Source organism: Vicugna pacos, unplaced genomic scaffold (assembly GCF_048564905.1).
Source record: "Vicugna pacos unplaced genomic scaffold, VicPac4 scaffold_19, whole genome shotgun sequence".
Classification (NCBI taxonomy): domain Eukaryota; kingdom Metazoa; phylum Chordata; class Mammalia; order Artiodactyla; family Camelidae; genus Vicugna; species Vicugna pacos.
The window spans coordinates 72079371-72100774 of record NW_027328740.1 but is presented as its reverse complement, the minus strand read 5'-3'; the positions used below and the strand labels follow the sequence as shown (position 1 = coordinate 72100774).

Below are 21404 nucleotides of genomic sequence, written 5' to 3'. Positions count from 1 at the left end.
CTTAGTAACTGCTTTGCAAGCAAGTGCCTGTGCATCCTCACTCCTGTCTCCTTGCCTTAAAAAGCAGAGATAATGCTTTGCTTGCGTAGATGATGTTTTAGATAGCACTCTGCTCATCGCAAAGCAATGACCCAGGCCCACAGCTATAAAGGCTGGGCTTGTGTGCAGTTAGATACTCTATTATCCCCCAAGCAAGGACCTAGCTGGTCTGGTGGTCTGCTTTGTAATTCACATGTCTAAAGGATGTATCTTATTCCCCTCACCCCATGACTTACCTAAAGATACACTAAGCCTTTGTACTCATGGTGGATTCTACAATCTCTGTCTCATCCTTCTTTCCCCAAGTTCCTGCTTACTATCACACAACTGTTAATGACGTTTTCCTTTGATTATATACAATAAATATGGGATCATTTGAGAGGCTCGTGGAGTTGGGTCCCTACGCCCTCTCTCTTTCGTGACTTTTTCCACAGAGTCTTGAGTATTCATTCCCTGTACGTAAGACTTCTGCCAGCCAGAACCCACAGTTCCAGGTGAGAAGGATGCAGGCTTTATCTCTCCTACCCGAGGGAGAGAGAGTAGAAAATTGAGATCTGCTCTTCCGTGGTCCCTTCCTGCCCCAGGTCTGCTCCAGTTCACCTGCAGCCTTCTGGCCTCTGCTCACACTGCCTCTGTCCCAGGACTGACAGCAGCCTTTTCTTCCCTGGTAAACATTTCCTGTGCCTTTTAGAAGTTGGTCTCTTCTCTGCAATACAACCCTGGCAGATGTGATGGTGGTAAACGTGCTGGAGGGCAGTCACTTGGGGACTGCCAGGAGCCATGCTGATTCTCCTGAGTCTCTCATTCGGGGTTACAGAACTGTCGAGCAGCAGAGGAAGCCCTTTAACGTGAGGCCAGCTCAGCATTGCATCACTTTCATTTTATTTTTGAATTTTCAGTGGAGAAATTATTTGTAGCAAACTGTTCCAGATTTTTGGCTGCCTGCTTTCCTCACCACCATTTCCTTGTTGGCTCTGGTGCTTGTTGTAAGAACCAGGTTTCTTCTCTGGTTATTTCTAGCAGCTGGGCTTGCCGAATCCTTGATCTGCATTTGAAGCAGAATGCTTCTTCGTGATGTCAAGCTGATTTTCCTATTTCTGAATATTTCGTGTACACTCAGCAACTCTTTCAAGTGAAATGCTCTTGTCCAATTCTGTTAACCCATATTTGCCGATCTCCTGCTTTCATGCTGAGGGCAGTTTCTTCTTCCTGTAATAAAAGTTAGCAATTTGCATTTACTATTTGAAGGTTCTGGCCCTAGGTGCTTTTGTCCTTAACAGTTTTAATACAATTCACCCATTAAAATGTGCAGCGGTTTTTACTCAAAGCCCAGAATTGTGCATCGCAGTCAATCTTAGAATATTTTCATCCCCCAACAGGAAGCCCTGTATGCACAAGCAGTCATTCCCATCTTCCTCATCCTCCCCCAGCCCCAGGCAGCCATTGTTCTCTCTCTATGGATTTGCCTGTGCTGGACATTTCATGTAAAACAAGTTATTTCATGTAAATGGAACTGTCTATTGTGACTGACTTCTTTCACACTGAGTAACTTTTTCAATGTATTTCCAGGTTGTGGCCTGGGTCAGTACTCTATGCTTTGCTATTGCTGAATTATATTCTACTGTATATCTGGGCCCTACTGTTTACCCATTCATCAGGTGATAGTCGTTTGTGTTGTGTCTGCTTTTTGTTTGTGAAGAGTAATGGCGCCGTGAATACTCCTGTAGGAATTTTTATGTGGACATTTGTTTTCAGTTCTCTTACTTGTGTGACCAGAGAGCAGAAATGCTGGGTCATTCATAAACCAAATGTTCAACTCTCTGAGGACCTGCCAGGCTGTTTTCTAAAGTGGCCACCCTGTGTTACATCCTCAAAAGCAAGGGCTGCGCGCTCCGCTTCCTCTGTGTCTTCATTAGTGCTTGTTACACATTTTTTTTTATTATAACCTATTGTAGTAAGTGTGAAGCGGTTTCTCCTAGTGGTTTTGACTTGATTTCTTTTACAGCTAATGATATTGAACATCGTTTGATTGTGCTTATTGGCCATTTGTATATTTTCTTTGAAAAATACATTTTCAGATACTTTATACACATTTTAATTGAGTTCTCTTTTTCTTGTTGAGTTGTAGGAGTTTTTTCTTTTATTTGAAGATACAAATACTTAATCAGATAAATAATTTGAAAAAAATTTCTCCTCTCAGATGTTTTTTCACCTTCTGGATGGTGTCCTTTGAAGCAAATTTTTAACATTTGATGAACTCCAATTTATCACTGTTTTCTTTGTTCCTTGAGCTTTTGGGGTAATATTTAAAATCTGAGGTATTTTATTTAAACTTTTATATAAAAAATAACTTAATTCTTAAGACTGTTCTAGGAGATGGGTGCTGTGGCTGTCCCCAGTCTATGGATAGGAGACTGAGGTGCAGAAAATTTCACTGAAATATCAGTGTCACAGCTACCCAGTGCTGTGGGATTTCAGACCCTCATGTTTGTCCCCAGCATTTGTGATCTTCACCACCATGCTCCACTACTGCCTGGAATCATTAATGAAAAAGTTTTCCTTTTTTGATTTCTTGATTGTTTGTTTTCTCATTGGGGAACTCACCTCTTCATTTTCCTTGCAGAGATCTGTGTAGGTTTATTTTAGATCTCATGTACTTATTTATTACACAGGCTCCAGCGATGATTGTGCCTAGTTGATCTAATCAATTCATACTCAAGTCTTTCCTGCTCATGACACTAAAAAGAGAGTCATGATTTACATAATGCTCAAAGAAGAATGTACTTGAGTGATTTTATTTTTCTAACCAATCAAACAAATCAAATAAAAACCCGGTGTTGGAACAGATTATAAGCCCTGCAGAATAGGGTCACTGTCTTCCTTGTGTTTCATTTGATTTGTCACAGTGTCTGGATAGTGCCTTGCTGTCCAGCAGTTTTGTGAGTATACGGTGCTCGTGAATCATTGTAAGGAAAGAATTTTGACAACAGACTGTGTTGTTCATTTCACAAGGGAAAAGATCATATAGAAATACTGCTCAGATTTATTTTAAAATTAAGCTTGGTGTCTTGAGAAGGGTTCAAGAAACCATACAATAATCTTTTTCACTAATTTTAAATCTATCTTAGACACATTATGCATACATAGCAGAGTAACTTATCAACTAGTTTTGACAAGAGGAGTGTATTATTGATTATCTATTTTAGTTGAAATATTCTACCTGGGATAAAGTAATCAGTGCCCATAAATGAACAAATATGTTTGTATTTCTATGCAACATGGGGGCAGACTTCATATGTTTTATATAATATATATGACTGTGTGTTTTAATCTGTCTGTCAGTGTTTTTATAGTTTTTCATCAATGTTGTAACTTTAGAATTCTTCTATGGAAATCACCCCCAATTCTAGTGCAGTTTGTACTGTGTATCCTGTCTTATGCATGGGATTCCACTGTCCCCTCACTGAGGAATTTCCTCTCCTATTGAGTTAGTAGCAGAGTTAAAGGAACTGTGATTTCTAGGCCTTTGCTCTCCATGTGTTTGCAGTTGGCTGTCAATCAAGATTTTCTCTTTCTTGAGTTTTCATTGTTCAATTAGAATTTTGGAAATAACAATTAATATGTTGCAACACTCTCCCTAGAAACTTGATGTGTTTGTGCTTTTCAGTTTCCAATTTACAAAAAATGTAAATGCACTCTTGTTTTTAAATAGTCCTTTTTCACTAGATATTTGTTTACTTCTTTATAGTCAAAATATTTTTTTCCCAATGAATGAATAGGTTTGCATGTTTTAAAAGATACCTTACTTTTTAAATTTCTTATTCTAACAGGTATATTCGTTGTACAGAATTTAGAAAATAAGGATAAACACAATTATAACTTAAAAATGGCCTCTAATCTCACCTGGAGATACAGTTGTAAGGTTTGAAATTGAGAATTACAAGTCCTCTCAAACTGTTCTTCTATTTCAAGTACGGTTTGGTTACTGAGATCCTCGAATTCCCATATGAATTGTAGCAGCAGATAGTCAGTTTCTGCAGAGGAACCCACTGGGATTGTGATCGAGTCCACGTTGAATATATGGATCGCTCTGGGGAGCACTGCCATCCCAAGAATGCTGTCATTTGATTCAGGAATGTGCGTGGTGTGTCTGTCCAGGTATTTAGGTATTCTTTAATTTTTTTCAGCATTGCATAGAGTTTACATTGGATTATTTTACTATATATTTTGCCTTTATACTGAGGACAAGTGTGCAAGGTACCGGGATCAGAAGTGTATTGGAGCTCCGCAGCTTGCTGCCACCATGGACGCTGTGCTCTTGCTTCGCCCACTGTACAATGTTGCACAAAATAGGACCTAAGTAACTCTCTCTTGAAAGAATGATTATATGATTGCTGGATGATGCTTGAGAGTCCTTGTGATGATGTCTTTTTCCCAGAATTTCCCCTCTTCTTTACTATGCCCTTTCCCTTCCTTTCCTCCAGCCTGTGTTTCAGCCTGCCTGTGGCATTGATTTTCCTTGTCTGTGGACTCTTCCTTTCACTAGTTCGTGATAATGTTACATGTGAGATGTGGAAACTTGCTAGATGTCAAGAAAGAGGAAATCCATTGCATTCTAGTTTTTTTAGAGTGTGCTATTGTATTATCGATTGAAATGAAATCAGGCTGACCCATTGAGCCATCCCCTGAGCTCTTTTTGCCTTCCTACAGGTGATACTGCTCTCGTTGCTGCATGTGCCCTTCCCCCAGACTTGGTTTTGGGGTTGAGTAAGTCACCATCACTGGAGCCCTCTCTTTAAATGATGAAGAGAACATTTGCTCTTTCTCCCTGTTTGGGGACTTGGATGAGATGAGGCAACAGATAAAGAATGGAGCCCCACCTCATTCTGACCCCCGCTCTTTCCGTTCCTTTCTCCAGGGGAAGAGTACAATTCAAAAATATAAAGATTGTGAACTAATGAGATAGACAAGACAACCGATCATTTATTAAATACCCTTTCATGCCAGAAACAAATGTATTATACACACAAAAAGCACATAAAATACGGTAGTACTGTGGTTACAAACGTGGGTCCGAGTTCGAGTCCTGGTCTGGAGTGACAAGTCCTGTGAGATGGAGAATTGGTAGGTCGGCTTAGCCTCTCTTGGACTTGTTTTCTGTCCTGCAGAGATGGGGCTCGCTAGGCGTCCCTCCCCCGTAGAGGTGCTGAGGGGTGTAAAAGACACGTGTAGGCAGACCGAGCACAGCTGCTCTTTCCTCGTAAGTGCAGGATAGCATCGCTTTTGCGGTGATGGCTTTATGACTGCACCGTGTAGACTCTCAGTGCTCCAAAGGGATGCCTTGCAGATTGGAGATGGGATTCTCACTTCTGTATATACCCAAGGATTGTGTTATTGGGCCTTGCTAATTTGACTCTATTCTTTAGAAAGTACATAATGTAGATATATTTTTCAAACATGCATGATTTTTTCTTTTATTATTTATAGTTCTACCCTCTCATCTCTTGGTGTGACTTTTCATGGAATCCAGGAAACAGTCCTAAGCAACCTGCCTCTTCACACTTCTCCGTGGTGGTTTCCTTCCCTGACTAGAAGAGGGTTTTGCATAGGTAATTTTGATTGCTCCCCTTCTCTTGGAGACTCTCTGTTTTTCTGCCCATCTCTCACCTGTCCATCTGTCCATTTCTCTACCCACTCATTCTTCTGACTTGTTTCAATAAGCATTTCAGGCAGCTTACAGAAGAACAGGTACCAAATAAACAGGTGAGAAAATGGGGCCAAGTTCATACAGTGAGGCTAGGAGTTGAGCCTGTGTGAGAGTTGCCAGCGTGAGACACACGCCTCTGCCTTGTGACTTATAAGATAGACAACATCAATGTGCCTGAAGCTCCCAGCAGACACAGGGAAACAGGGTTTGTGGGAGATGCTCATTGGCTGTGAAATAAATAAGTGGCTTAGTAGAAGCCCAGCCTTTCCAAGTACTAAGGCTTAGGAGAATATTTTAGTGTCTTCCAAAATCAGATTATTGCATCTTTTCTTTTTCAGAGTTTTATGTATAGTTGGTTTACATTCTATACCTGGAAATTTCTCCAAAACTTCTGCCCACGTGAGTCCCATGACTCGGGAATGGGGTGGTTCTGCTCATTGACGGGTGTTGGCCAGAAACGGAAAATGACAGCCTCAAAGGAGCCTGGGATTTATCAGTTATGTTTTGTCAGTGCTGTAGATTTCAGAAAATGCTTTCACCTTTTCTTTCCATCTGAGGCAGCAGCGCGCTCTCTTACCAGCATCAGGAGCTCAGGGCCACGGGATGGTGGGGGCTGACTGCACTGCCGTCAAGACAGCTGAGCTAGTCACTGCAGGTGTGGTTCTTTTACATACTGCAGTTCATGCTCTTTACTAGAATGTTTCAACAGGGAGTTAATTAACTGAGTTAATTAACATTTTATAAATATGATGCTTTGTTGAAAAGACAGTCATAGGCAGAATATAAGTTGTGATCACTTTAAAAATGGTTTCATTACTGAAATTTCAGTAGGAAAGATCCAGTTTATCTTATTTCCGCCTCTCTTTAAAAGTAACAAAGAAACAAGACAGAAAAAGCAGAGGATGATTTCTGTTCTTCCTCTCGGCTTGCAGGTGCCCTCACCTCCAGTGGCATCCATCCAGACACCAGCACTGACACTGGCCGTGCTCAGAACTGCCTCAGCCCTGAAGACACATCTGACAAATGGAAGGGGGCCGCGCCCTGTTACAGCAGGTGCTCTCACTTTGTGGGTCCTTATGTAACTGCGCGGTGTTATTCAGGATCGCCCTTTCTACACTTTGTGACGCTGCTGCGGTGTCTCCTAGTTATTTGTTTCTGTAAGTACTCGTGTAATTTTCCAATGTGTGGTACTAGACATCTAAAAATGCATTTTTCAGATGAAAAATAGTGTGTATTTAATATAAATGTATGAAAAAAGGGTCAAATGGATCTATCCTGGTGCCAGTACTCAGAGATAATAATTAACACATTAACATCTATTTTCTGTTCTTTTCATCAGTGTGTATTACCTCTGTCATAAAAACCAGCGAGCAATGTGTGCCTGTATACTGTGTGGAGACCTCCATTTTCCATTCGGCTTATTACACATTTTTCTACAATATTCTATCTCCCCTGGCATGATTTTTAATGACTAGTATAGCATTCTGTCTTGTGGAGTCCTCGTCCATTTTACTTTGGACTTAAATAAACTTTTAAATTCCAAGTATACTTAACTGAAATTCTGAAAAGAGATCTGTTGTGGTACCGAAAGTCCCCTACATCCCTTCCCCTTTTTTCCTGAGAGTAAAAACTGCTGACAATGTGGAGTATATATTTCATGACCTTTATGCCTATGTCATATAAATAAACTCATACATACACGTATATGAGAAATCTATGTCTATGTGTGTGTATATATGCTTTATTGAAAAATAAGGCCATACTATATGTTTTCTGCAGCTCGGTTTATTCACTCAGGTATATATCACAGACGTCCTCTCTCTCCAGACTCACCCGGTCCTTTCAGATAGAGTAGAGGGTTTTCCTGATATGCAGGTTTGGTCTCTTGTGTAAGGACACCTTTCGTGGGAGCGTACTGTGGACAAGGCCTTGGACCACGCCGAAACACCGGAACTTTAGTGCCCACAGCTCACCGTGATTTACCGCATCATTGTCTTGATGGTGGACACTTAAGTTTTCTCCATTTTCCACTGTCAGAAAGGGTGTTTGACTGGCATACTTCTTATACAAACATTCCTGTGATCTTGTATGAGTATTATTTTCGTTAAGGTTTCTGGAAATTTAGTCCTTGGATGTGACAACTACATAAATCACAGGCTCCTTTCAAGTGAATCAAGAAATTCCTTCTCCTGTGGGGCATGAAAAGATGTAGAATAACTTATGTAACCAATTCTCTATCGCTGGATATGATTTCACTTCAGCTTTTCTTCTCACCATTGTAAACAGTGCTGTGTAAATGCTCTGATAAGTACATCTTTTTGAACTGAATTTTTCTAAATGAAACGATTCCAAAATGTGGAGTTCAGCCTGTGTGTACACACGTTTTTCAGAGTTTACATATCCATTGACATGTCATCCTCCAAAAGATCGCTCACAGTTTGTTCTCTCAAAGATGGACACTAGCTAGAATATCTTTTAAAAATATGTGCCAATATGATGAGCAAAAGTACTTTTTCATTGTTTTAATTTGCACTTGATGACCAGTGAGGTATTGAGCATTTTTCACTCATTAGCCATCTGACTTTTAAAAAGTGAATGATCTCTTTTGTCCTTTGCACACATTTAAGTGAGGCAGCTTCTTGTTGCTTTGTGACAGCTCTATGTATATTATGAACATTAACCCCTTGTCTTCATCAACATGTATCAGAGAGCTTTTCCTTGTCATATTTTGCCTTTCATTTTGTTCAGTAGGTTCATTTTTGTTGTGGCCCAAAATAATCTTAAGATTGTAAATGTCTTCTTTTTGGGTTTTATTCCTGATATTATTCTTAGAAATACTTTCTTATAATGGTATAAATTTCTTCTGTAGGTTTTTTTAATCTCTAAGATGGAGATGATGATGGTACTTGTTATAGTGAAGAGAAGTTGAATTAATATGAGCAAAGAATTATATTCGCTGTTATTAGTACTTTCTAATATTCACATCACATTCTGTAATTTTTCTTGCGGTCATTATGACTGGAATAGAATTTGTTTTTTCCAGGGGATTCTCTGATTGTCCCAAGACAATTATTGAATTCCTACTTTGCTTTTTAACTTGAAATCCCACCTGTAAAGAATACTTATGTACACTAGAGTCTCTTTTTGAGCTCATGGTTTATTTTTATCAATCTTACTTTCTTACACTAGCACTATATCTTACATATTGTAAACATTTATTTAATATCTGACAGTGCGATTTTTTGATTCTCTTTTCGATCCCAAATTTTCTTGGTTAGTATTATGACTTTATTATTCCTGAAGAATTCTAATATAATTTTTCAAGTTAAAAAAAAAAAGAAGTGCTCTCGTGGGATTTTTTAGTACTTTTGAATTATCTTTAGGAGAACGTACATTTTTACAAAACTGCTTTCCTGCATACAAAATGTTGATGTCTCTACTTTCACACCTCTTACTTTACCCCACAGTACAGTCCTGTACTTCCTCCATGTACAACATGGGCATTGTTTTTGAGTTTATTCCAGATTATTGTTGATGTTTTTGTTAATTATTTAAGTCAGAATTTTTTGCTATTGTATATTTTAACTGTTAAAACTGACACCTAGGAAGGCAGATTCGGTTTGTAAATACTCACTTTGTAACTTCTCATTTAAAATTGTAAGTATTAAGTACTTGTTACAGAATCCTTTCTTTTCTGTTTTTAAAAATTTGTTTCCAAGATTCTCAAAATGGTCATAGCAAAGTAGTATAGGTGGGGACAGAGATGGAGAGAGGTAGTGTGGCTCATGTACAAACTGTGAGCACTTTCATGGCTGTGTTTACGCTGGAAAAGCCGCTGAAGAGTCCAGGATAAAACAGGGGTGGCTTTGTATGCAGTTGAAAGCCAGCTTTCTTGCCTGGTGAAGCCTGGTGGGCGTGACAGGTAGATGATCAAGGTCGAATGGAGGTTATTGGCTGCACAGAGCGCTGTGTCTGAGAACTGGAGAATATCGCCATGGGAAATGCTTGGTGCCAGGAACAAAGCAGAGGAGCTGGGGACCCTGTGTGTTAAGGAATTTCCAGCCCTCGGAGTGGGAAGATCAGACTCTGCATTCAGATCTGAGTTTGAATTCATCCTCTTTAGTTTACTTGTCCTCTGACTTTGGTCAAGCTATATACCCTATTTCACTTCCTGTTTTCTTATCTCTCAAAATAGGAGAATTACAGCCTGCTGCCAGATTGTTTGATCAGGTTAAATAATTAGTGTCTATAAGATGCCACGTACAGTCACAAGCTCAGTGAGAAATGGGCTGTCACCTGTTCTTCTGCAACTCAGTGCTTGACAAGACATGTGGGAAAGCCAGTCCCTAATTTGTGTGTGATGCAAGTAGGAACAAAATTAATGTCTTGCCTTTCCCTAGCAGTATACTTACAGCTTTGCTTCATTTACTTCTTTCCTCCTTTCCTTTCCCCTTTCCCATCCTCCACCAAAAGATCCTGAGACTCTCTCAGAATAGTAGATTCAAATTACTTTAAAGGTTGGCTCATCCTCATGAAATGATAGTAACATAAAAAAAATCTGTGCACATCCCACAATACATTGTATTTGATTTACACACACACGTGTGCACACATACACACACACAATCAGGCTACCTTCCACTTGCAGAGGGATAAGGACCACTTTTTCTGAGTTTTCACTCACTGAGCTTGAGAACAATGTCTCTTACACAGACTTTCACCAGGCTTCGTGCATGGTGTTTTTAATTGAATTTCGGCTTTGTGGCCATAGATATAGTCTCCTAATAGAAGAGAGAAAGTGGAGACATAGACATTCCGCTGAGATATTGGTGTCATCATATTTTAGTTGGAAAGGACTTAAGACAGCATAGAGTCGTAATATTATATGGGTGAGAATCCATGATGTTGTAACTTGGACAAGAACATGGACCTTCTGCCGTCTTGTCCACAAAGGTGAAGAGGCAACTGGGCAGGGGATGGTAGGGATCCTTCTTGCTTGAGTTCCATGTTCTTGCTAGTTTTCATTGCTCAGTTGCCTTTAGTTTATGTCCATGAGGCCTCTCATGGGAAGGTCACTCTGTCCTGATAGATTGAGTTTCTTATCAGCAAAAAGCTCTGGACCCACTCATATTTCCCAGAGTTTTCTGCTGACCTGCTGACACTTTATATAATTGAGACCTAAGAAACTACAGAATATAAAATCCTTATTGTTATTGTTTGCCCTCGAGTTCCATAGGAAGGGGTGCTGTCTCAGGCTGTCTAAAGCCAGATCTGAACAAAGATAGGGTGACAGGCTGTGCTGCTGGTCCTCCACAGTTGAAGGGGATTTCCAACTTAGCTTTATATTCAAGGCAGATGAGTTCAAATCTTGCCTTTACCAGTTATTATCTTTGTGAATTTGGGGAGAAACTGTACTTTTTTGTGTCCAAATTTGTTTATCTGTAAGTAAGTTCAGTATTTATTTTAAGGTTTCTGTTTTAGAATTGAATGAGCTAATACTCTCATTTATACCTAAACTAGTGATCTCATGGTTCTATGCTGGTGCCTTGGTAGTTGATTACTAAGGGACTCCGCAGTGAGATTGGGGGTGGGGGACCCTGGATAATAGAGCTTATATTCCAGGATATGCTTGTAAAAGACTGGATGTGCAGTGGATTTTTAGTAAATATCTACTCCTTTCCTAATCTGCATTGATTGTGTATATATCTTTATACTAATATATGAACAATTTTTATTGCAATTTAAATATCTTTGTAGTATTTACAATATCTAGTTATAAAAATACGTGAAATAAAAAGATTTGAATTTATTTTCTTTTCAATAAGCAAAACAAAATAAAATAGAAAAGAAAAAAGTTTTGAAGGAGTAGAAATAATTTTATTTCTGTGGAATCAATTCCTTGTAATAGGTTTTTTGTTCATGTTGTTAAAAAGCATATAAAATTGATAGGTGGTGAAATACTGGAAATGAGGAAACAGTGGAGACATACTACCTCTAAGGCAGTCAATTTGTTACCAAGTCCAAACTCGTTCTGCTTGCTGCATGACAGGCCGATTAATCGGGAGATGAGATGTTGGAGTAAGGAAAAGAGACTTTATTTGTAAAGCTGGCAGACCCAGAAAATGGCATATTGTTATCCAGTAGAACTCTCTTCCCCAGGGCAGAATTCAGTCTCCTTTTATACTAAAAAGCGGCAGGGATGTGGCTGGTTGTTGCAAACTTCTTGCTGTATGAATTGTTTGTCCTTGAAATCCTTTGTTCCTGCAGCTGTCCATGTGGGTCAAATTATGGTGCCCCTGTAAAACCTCCAAAAAAAAGAAAGGTTATTCACTATTTTACAACTTGCCATCTATACATAAGTGTAGAAGAGCAAATATCCTTAAAGATCAGAGCCCGGAGAATAGGCCCTCCTGGATATTTCAGGCTAAAGGCAACTTTCTTTTACAAAAGGTGCAGAGATAGCAAGTCTGAGCCTAGAAAACAAGGTACAGGATTAAAGCCAAATGAACACATCTAACATGGAGTGAAATTTGTTCTTTCTATTACAATTTCTTTTTCTCCCTCATAAATAATTTTAGTAAGAAACGTGAGCAATTTTTTTATTTTTGCTTCTTAATAAAGGACTACAACTACAATTTAGTGAGCAGGGATGCTGTGCGTGCCTTGGTGTCACAGCAAACTCTTGTTGGTGGTGCAACATGCCTGATGCCCCGTGAGTGTTGGTGAGGGTCCCCCTAACCAGGGGCTCTATTCAGGAACCACCATATGCGCGTTGACCTCTGGCACCTCTTTTTCAGCTGCAGGAAATTTTTTCAGATTCTATGATAGAAAAATCACTCCAGCTAGGGATAATCAGGGAATAAAGGAAGAGGAAAAGGGCTTGAAGTAGAGTAGAAGAGAAAGACAGAAGCTCAGGGAGCCTGGGGGCTTGGCAGCGCTGCCTCGGGAGAGAGAGGAGCAGAGGTGTGGATGGGACCGGCTACGGAACCAGCTCCTGCAGCTTTCCCTGCACCCAAGCCACACAGCTTTTAATAGGGCCCAGGACTCTCTCCTGGCTGGATGTCACCCTGGGCAGAACCTTGAGAATCGAAGGTAAGGGGTGGGCAGCACTCACCTAGGGGGTCACTGAGGACTTTGGTCAAGTCCACATTGACTTTTCCAGTCAAGTGCCTTCACCTGTTCTTTATCTCAGGATCTGAGAAGCAGGAGCAAGGAACTCAGGGAGAGATCCAGGAAGATATCTGACTGTGTTAAGAGATGACAGTCACAGTGACACTGGGAGCGAAGACACTTGCAGCAAAGTAAAATAACTTCACAACTATTGCATCAGAGCTGCATGTGTGAGAGAGCCTAAGCCTGTCTCAGAGTGCAGGGGACAAGCGGAATGGAATGGTAAAATTAACACTGACAATTGAAATTTTGTTAAATAGCCTGCTACTTTTAATTTTATCACTTCAATGTATGCAGGTGTATTTCTATGAGCATTTATAGGTTCACACAACCCCACCAGCCCCTCTTGCCCCCATGGGGGATGGGATTTCTCAAGCACAGTGCCCCTCCTGCTTGCTTGGGCCACGCTGCGGGTCCTCACCTGGGGCCGGACTGCTACAGTACACTGAGTCCCCGAGGCACGGCCTGGGATACATGACAGGAACAACTGTGCTCTTGGCTGAGGGCCTCCATTTCCCCCTGCAGTGTAAGAATGCCGGTGACTCAGTTAGAAGCATGCATCCAAGCCGTCCTTCCGTGTCATCACCATCTAGAAGCGGTGCCTGAATCTTCTGAATTTCTGCAGAATGTGGTTTACAATCACCTTGAACAAGTGAGTGTGTGTCCTCTTTCAAGTGGAGGAGTTACTGCCATTTTCCTGGAACTTACTCACCACTAGTCCATCTGATTTTTCTGTGCTAGGATTCAGTATGGCCTGCTAATAACTCTGCAGTCAGGTCTAGAAACCCTGATGAAGAGGATTATTTATTTTCTTTCTTTATATGATAGTATTTTACTTTCAAATTTCTGAGTTTTCAGTTCTTGGAGGAATTTTTTCGGGGGTTGGAGAAACAACTTTGCTCTTACCATCTTTGTGACCTGTTGCTATATGCGTCTCACCTGTCTTCTGTCACTTGTGAGGCGGTTCTATTTTTGACCCTGTCCGGGTTGTTCATATTTTAAAACATAAAATCTGTAAAAGTACAGTCCCTTTTACTCCGAAGACATTCCACAAATACTCCTTTAATCTGGGTATGGTTTTAAGAAGACACAATAATTAGAATATATACTTGCAGGTTGCCAGTGCAAAATTCCCAAATTAATAGTCGAGCTCAACATCTAAAATCTTTCTAATCTACCATGGATTTGTATGGATAAGTGAAGTAGTTTGCTAAGAACTCAATCCTCCCAAGCTGATGCTCTGCCAGATGGTGGAGCCGAGGGACGAGGGTGTGTCCTGCCCTTACTGAGCTGACAGTTTCATGGCAAGGACCTTCACCAGGTGAAGAAATTGAAGTTTCTTCTAAGAACAGTGGGTCTGAAATGAGTCCAAAAGCGTGGGAGAGACACAATCACATTTGTCTCAAGTAGGGGAGAGTGGCTGTGGGGCCACCTGGGAGACTCATGAGTCCAGGTGGGCAGTGTTGTTGGCTTCCAATTGAGCGGTGGGACGGTCAGTGGGTAAAAGCGAACAGATTGAAGGCATGTTTAGATGGTAAAGAGGAAAGGATCAATGCTGTCTGTGAAGGTAGGATGGAGTAAGGCCCAGGTTTCTGGGTGGATTAATGAGTTAAATAATGGTCCTGCTGTGTTCTGAGGAGGGAAAGCAGCAGAGGGAGTTCTGGGGGAAAACTGATGAGTTCAGCTGTGGGTAAAGTGAAAGGCTGTTAGATGTGTGGTCTGGGAGCTCTGGTGAGAGCCAGTAGTGAGTAGGGGGCGGGGAGAGAGACTTTCAAATCATTTTGTCTTGTGAAAATACATACAAGAATGAGTAATGACACAACCCCTGTATATTCTGGATTTAAAACCCAGTAACATTTTGCTATATTGACTGCAGGGGTTCTTAATTTTTTAATAGAAATAAAATAAATAGAAACAAAATAGTGGAGTTAATGAATATCTTAGAGTTGATGTGTGTCCTTGTATGTATTTTCATACCTCATCTGTTTATAAACATAATCTACAAAAAGTTAACTTGCTTAGCATTAGAGTTAAACAGAGGGACGTGACACACTCTGTTGGTGGTTCAAGGTGATTTCTTGGGCAAATTATGTAGCCTCTCTGTGCCTTAGTTGCATCTTCTGTGACTGCCCCCATGCCCCTCATCACAGCTGATTTCCTAGACTTGAAGTTGGGAGGGAGGCTGCTGAAGGGAGTAAGAGGTGGCAACTGCTAGGGTCACTGAAGAGAGAGACAAAAACAGATTAAAGCCGAGAAACTGAGTGCTAATACCCTCAAAGGAGAAAGAATCCCTTAGTTTTTTGAGCCACTTAGCCTAAGAGAACGAAAATCATGTGGATCCAAAGCTCTTGAGCATATGAGTATTGTGGGTGGGAGGGTTTCATCAGAAAAGGGTTGAGAAAAGGCCTTTTGGTTTCCTTTTACGTTTCCAGTAAGGATGAGGCGCAGAAGAAAAACCACCCGTTTCACAGTAGAAGGTGCTGTTTTGTGCGAAACTGTCCGAAGGTTGGAAACCATTCATCAGTGGTGCTGGCAAAAGAAGAGACTTCTGGATTGGGTGGGGCACTTGCTGTGACTTCCAGGTGACCTGCTGGCTGGGGGCTGTGAGGCGGGCAGTAGGTTTGCAGTGTGACCTGGGTATAATCCCTGGCATTGAGGCTGCTGATCTGACTAGCAGAGCTGGGCAGACACCGTCCTAACGGGGCTGCTCGGGATGAGGCCTGGGACACCTGCCATGCTGAGGGCGAGAGGAGAGCTCCCCTGAGGTTGTGTCCCTGTGAAGATTAAAAACGTCCTCCTGCAGGGGAGGAAGAGCCTCTGAGCAGCGGGCCGGATGCACACGCAAGACCAGCCTGAGCACGGAGATTTCAGGAAGCCGGAATTCATACAGGCCCGAACAGCCTTGTTCCTGAGAAACTGGAGGGAAAAGATGCTGCAAATGCAGGCTAAGTTCAGACACTATTGTGTGTCATGAGTGATAGGAAAAGACTGTTCAGGCAGCCACGAGAGAACCCTGTGGTTGTCCCAGTTGGGCGTCACACAGGAGGGAGGAGCAGAGTTATATACTTTGCCACTTATTAGCTGTGTGACTTTGAGCAATATCACCCCACTTCTCTCTATATATATCTACATCTGTAAAGAGACACAGTGACAAGCTCGTGTCATCAGAATGCTTTGTTTAGCTCTGATCCTCTTTGTCCAGTCCTGTCAGTGCTGCCCTGCAAGGTTCTGCAGCGGCTGCTCTTGCCCTGTGATGGGAGGGCATAAAAGGGCATTGTAGCACCCGAGGGCAGAAAGGGGTTGCTTTAAAAGCAGACATGTAGCGTCCTGCAGCTGCAGACCTGCAGGCAGTTTGGTTCATGGTCGTGGAGAGGACTTTGGAGGCCTTAGCGTCGTCTTAAGACTTGTTTTCCCTTGGGGACCTGATTTGCCTTTGCAGATTAATGTTGAAGATTTGGGCTTCTGGCAAAGCTGTTTTCAGAGATGGGTATATACATAAAATATCATATAAAATAAAATGATTTATTTAACGTGAGCGACTTTGCAGCTGTTGGGAAGAGCTGTGTTGGCCTGGTCTCCACGGAGGACACCAAGGGTCAGCAGAGCGTGCGGGAGGGAAGGCAGCCTGCAGTGCTTCTGCGGGGGGTTCTCCCCAGCATGGTGCTCTGCTGAGTTGACTCTTCTCTGAGTTTGGTTGCCAGAGGAGCAGACAGCAAAGTAATGAGTTCTGGAGGGATTGTATAATGACAGGAAGAAATAGGAACCTGGAGATTTTCTGGACTAAAACACGCTTTTGGTTCCTGATTCAGTGTGTTCCATTACAGAATTGATGAGTTGTGTCTATTCTGGGACTTCATTGAAATAAACGTTCAGCCTAAATGTTAAGGGCTTTGGTTTATTTGGCTGGAGGACTCGAGCCGGGATGACAGCCTCTCAGATCACTCTGAGGGACTGCTCCCAAGAGGTAGTGGAGGAGCTAGGATAAATAGAATCTTTACAACAAAGATCAGGTAATTGGAACAATAAAATATTGCTTGTTATCTAAAGAAAACCAGATATCTCAAGTTCAAGTATTTAGTGGCTTTCTATGTATGGTGGGAAGCAAACATTTGGGTCATTGAATTCATTCCTTTGGCAAGCACCTGGCTATCTAGGGCCAGTATCCTGTCCTTTCTTGCACTGAGTCTGCTCAGAGGGCACCACTGTGAGTGGCTGAGAGGCCGGGCTGTAGGCATGAACTCGCTGGGGGTTGGCAGCAGCCGCTGATGATTTGGATTCAGCATTCTTTGTTTACTGACATGGTTGCAGTATTTTCATGCACATTGTAGTATTTTCATTCACAGTGTTCCCCCTTGGTCCTAAATTCGACCAATATTTTGAGAGACATTTCATGACCAATTTTGTCCCACGGTGCTAGGATGGCTCATTCCTAGTTCAGGTGAAGAATCTTCTGAGTTGCCATTCAAGGTGTTAGTTTTTTTTATCAGGCCCTGTTGATACTAAAAGTTCTCTGGATCACCTGTCTTACTACTCTATTATGATCCAGGAAGTGTTTACCCATCTTTGCTCATTCCCATACCTAGAATCACACTATTATATTTATTTTATTCAGGGTTATAAATTTTATCTGTTTCTTCAAGATGTTTAGCCATCATCCATCTTGTGGGCCTAGTTACACATTGGGAAATGTAACAGACAACAATTTTATAAAATAGACAGGATATAAGTAATACAGCTAGTAACGTTAATAAAGTCACGAGTAAGAATTTAATAGTCGAGAAGTTGTATTTTTGGGTTAAAATTTTGCTTGTGTTTCTGAGTTTGATCCTATGAGAAAGTTCATATTTATGGTCAGGGTCAGAGCAGGTATTAATTGGCCAGTTGAAATCTCCCACCTTGTAAGATCAACAGTGGCCTAAACAGAACTATAAATTCTTTTTAGAATAACGTTTCTGAGGGCTATCTAGTTAGAGCCTTGTATTAGGGAAACCCACCAAGGTAACACAGAAGTACTAGACATAGGTAATTTATCATAAACTTAACAATTGGAGTAGTTCATAATCAAAGGTTGGAGAAATTATCAAAGTAATTGGTATACAGTCCTGGTCCGGTGTCTTGGGTCAGCAGTCTAGCTCAGATGTCGTCTTCTTCTCATCCTGGTATGGAAGCTTTTTCTCCATTTGGGCATTGTTTTAAGGTGAGCAGCGCTCTATAGGCCAGTGCACTGCAGGGGCTGTTTCAGATAGGAAATGAATCCGAGACTCCGTTTCCTTCAGCTTTGGTGTGTATGGTCTAGTTAAGAGTATCTGAAAAAGGGTCTTTCCATTCAGGTTGGAGACAGTTCTTTAAGTCATGCCTGTTGCAGTATGTATAATCCCCTGGCTGCAGGTCATGGGGCATTGGAATTTTACCCAAGGATAGATTACTGAGCTTCAGAATCAAACCTAGAGTATTCTTTTCATAATTCAATTAAACTGTACAGCAGTGTGACATAACAGCAAGGAATGATCTGGGAAGTGTCTTAGTAAATATGGACCTCAATTAACAAAACTAGAATTTAATATCGACTAAAATATAATTTTTTTCTCTCTAAAGTTACCCTCAGTTTTCTCAAATATAGCCAAATCAAGATTAATTTCTTTACAAATTAAATCTGATTATTTGATCATATAGGCTTTTTAAATTGACTGTGTTGGAAGTTTTAATACGGAGTCTCAGGGTAGAATGTTAATAAGGTTTTCTAAGGCCAAGAAAGCCACGTCAAGGCTTTTCATGGATTTTTGCCTTACAGATTTAGGTAAATTCTTTTCTCTTTAAAATCCTTAAAATACCTTTATACTCCTATATCTCTTAGGAGATGATCTCCCTAATTTGTCTGATAGAGCCACTGGGGACCTAAGTATTTTTAGTCTTTTGAGGGATCAGATAGAGAGAAAAGATAACTGTTCCAAGTCTGTATACATAGTTATAATTTATCAAATTGCTGTGAACCATAACTAGCTTAAGGAGAAGAGATTCTTTATGTCTGGGAAACAGGTTAAAAGGCAGTAGTATTTCAAACAATATCAAAAATTATAACCATATTCAGCTGGTTAATCAGTCCCATGTAACTAATTCTTTTAATGAGAGTTTTCATTAGAACTTTAAAATGTCTTACCCAGTTTAGTTCAGTGCTGTAGTTTGAAATTTATTAGAAATCAGTAAATCTCCTTGAAGAGAAAGCATTTTGCAAAACCATCAGAAGAAAACAATTAACTGTCTATAAATGACAAAAGATTTAAAAGCATGGTTAAACACCGTTACACTATAATCAATAAAGAAACCTGTTCACTATACCCATAATTATCACTGGTAACATTTCAGATAAACCAGAATTTTAGGGAGTCCATATAATTTCTACAATACCTATATTAATAATATTTCTCATTCAATATAACCTTAGAAGTTTTATGATTCATTTGACAATTCCATGTTATTTAAAATGCCAAATGAAACTTTATAGTTAAAAATCTCTCTTTGGGATGTTTCAGGGGCCTTCTGTAGCATCCCAAACTTAACTGGAGATTAAAAGAATTTTAATTAATTAAATTAATTTTTATTTAATTAATTAGAATTTTATATTTGGGGAGCTTTGTGAAAGATTTCAGAACACTTGATCAGATAAACATATAGATCACTGTAAAGTAGTACTAATTCATTAACAAGAAAATACGTCAAAAGTAAAGGCAGAACAGATCAGCTAAGTGGTATAAGAAGTTTTACAATCTGTTACTGAAGGTGGATTAATATTTTAAGAAAATTTTTTCCTCTTAACAGAGAGAAAACCAAATCTAATCTTGTTCCAGCTAACTTCTAAGATTCATTTACGTTGCCCAATTTGATTCTAAACTTAGCCAATTCTGACCACGTACAAAACTTTCCTCAGGGTTCCTTTTCCACAAGCCTTCCACAGCTTTCTATACTTATATTAGTGTGTCCCTTATTTTGTCTTCCATTCAGAGGTAACCAGCTTCAGGAGAAAGTCACTATTTTTCATTAACAAAGTATTATTCCATTCTTACATCTTCCTTTACGCATTTATATTACTTTCCTAGGATACTGAGATCATTCCCTTACTAATAGAGACTATTTCTGTGTGACACCAACCATTTATTAATATTTCTAAACACCTTTAGTTTCACTGTAAGAGGAAGTTAAATGTTAAGTAATTCATATTTCAATCTTATTTTATCTGAAAATGGCATAGATATTTAATAAAATCTTGTCATTTAACTTAATTTAGCACAACTCTAGAATTTAAAGATATCAAACATTTAGAGATTATTTTAAGCATACATTTTAAAAATATATTTTAAATATTTACCCAAAGCTCTCATCTCATTTGCATTTAATTTACTTAAAATTTTACCACAGCACATTACTGTTATTTTTTTTTGACAAATCTGCAACAGATATAACAGGATCTTATTTGACTTTCATTAAACCTAGGTACAGTAAAGGTATTATAGTTAAGATGGATGATTTTAAAGATGTCTACATTTATTAGAACATACTTAAACTAAACAATATCAAATATTACCTTAATATTGAATATTTTCCAATTCACATGACACTGAAAGTCAATTTGTTAAGTTTTTATTTTAAAAATACTTAATTTTTAAGCTCTTATATTTTTACATCAATTAAGCAGAGCTCTTTGACTTCGAAATTTTTTTTTTTAGCAGTAGAAATATCTCACTTCTATAATCTGTATGCAGGCTTATAAACAGACAAAAGCTAGAGATCTCATAGCTTCACTTTAAAACTTACTTATATTTATAATAATAGTTGGAGTAAGCTGAATTTGCTTGCTCAAATCACTAAGGCTTACTATTTATGAAACAGATAATTAAGATTTCCTCACAAAGTCTGAAGGACCCGTCAGAGTTCTGAGTTCTAAAATGCCAAAAATTTCATGGCCTCAAGTTTTATTTCGTTGAGCTAATTAGGCTCAGTCCTAGGTCACTGTTTGTTGTATTTATATTTCTGATCTGCAAGACAAAGACACTCTCTTCCAGGTCCCCAGATAAATGCTCTGTCACCCAGACCCAATTTTATCTCCTTAATTGGCATTTTTGTATCAGTGAGAAGAGCTGTAAACAAAGAATTCCATGTTTTAAAACTAAGGTTTTCTTTATTTTGTCTTCCAAAGCTTGCATAAGACATTTATTAAGGTCTCTTTTCCTTGAGTTATAAGTTAAACCCAGGGTAAACCTATTTTTTTTTTTTAGCTACTCAAATTACTTTTTAGATTTACGTTATATTGGACGTCTCAAGTAACTATATTGGTTTCCTTTAATTTGTTCAATTAATATTTTCAGAGGGATAGACATGTGCCCAGCCTTATAATACCAAGAAGGGGAAGCGTTTTTCCACTGAAACATATCTATCCCACAACATAAGCAAAAGGTTTATATAAAGACCATCTAAATATACCAATTTCACAAAC

The 21404-nt window shown here is 39.7% G+C and overlaps 1 protein-coding gene across 5 annotated transcripts in view; it reads left to right on the top strand.

Moving 5' to 3' along the window:
* The window catches only part of LOC140693507 (uncharacterized), a 72752-nt gene that overhangs the window by 17893 nt on the left and 33455 nt on the right, over window positions 1-21404 (top strand). Inside the window, exons 2-5 of one of the 5 annotated variants that reach the window (XM_072957325.1) lie at window positions 5527-5648; window positions 6679-6903; window positions 12939-13138; window positions 13442-13568. The gene's annotated coding sequence lies outside the window, so the exon portion shown is untranslated. Of the gene's footprint in view, window positions 1-5526; window positions 5649-6139; window positions 6402-6678; window positions 6904-7085; window positions 7451-12938; window positions 13139-13441; window positions 13569-21404 lie in introns of those variants that run through there. The other 4 variants (XR_012069260.1, XR_012069256.1, XR_012069259.1 and 1 more) reach the window with 4 other exon arrangements.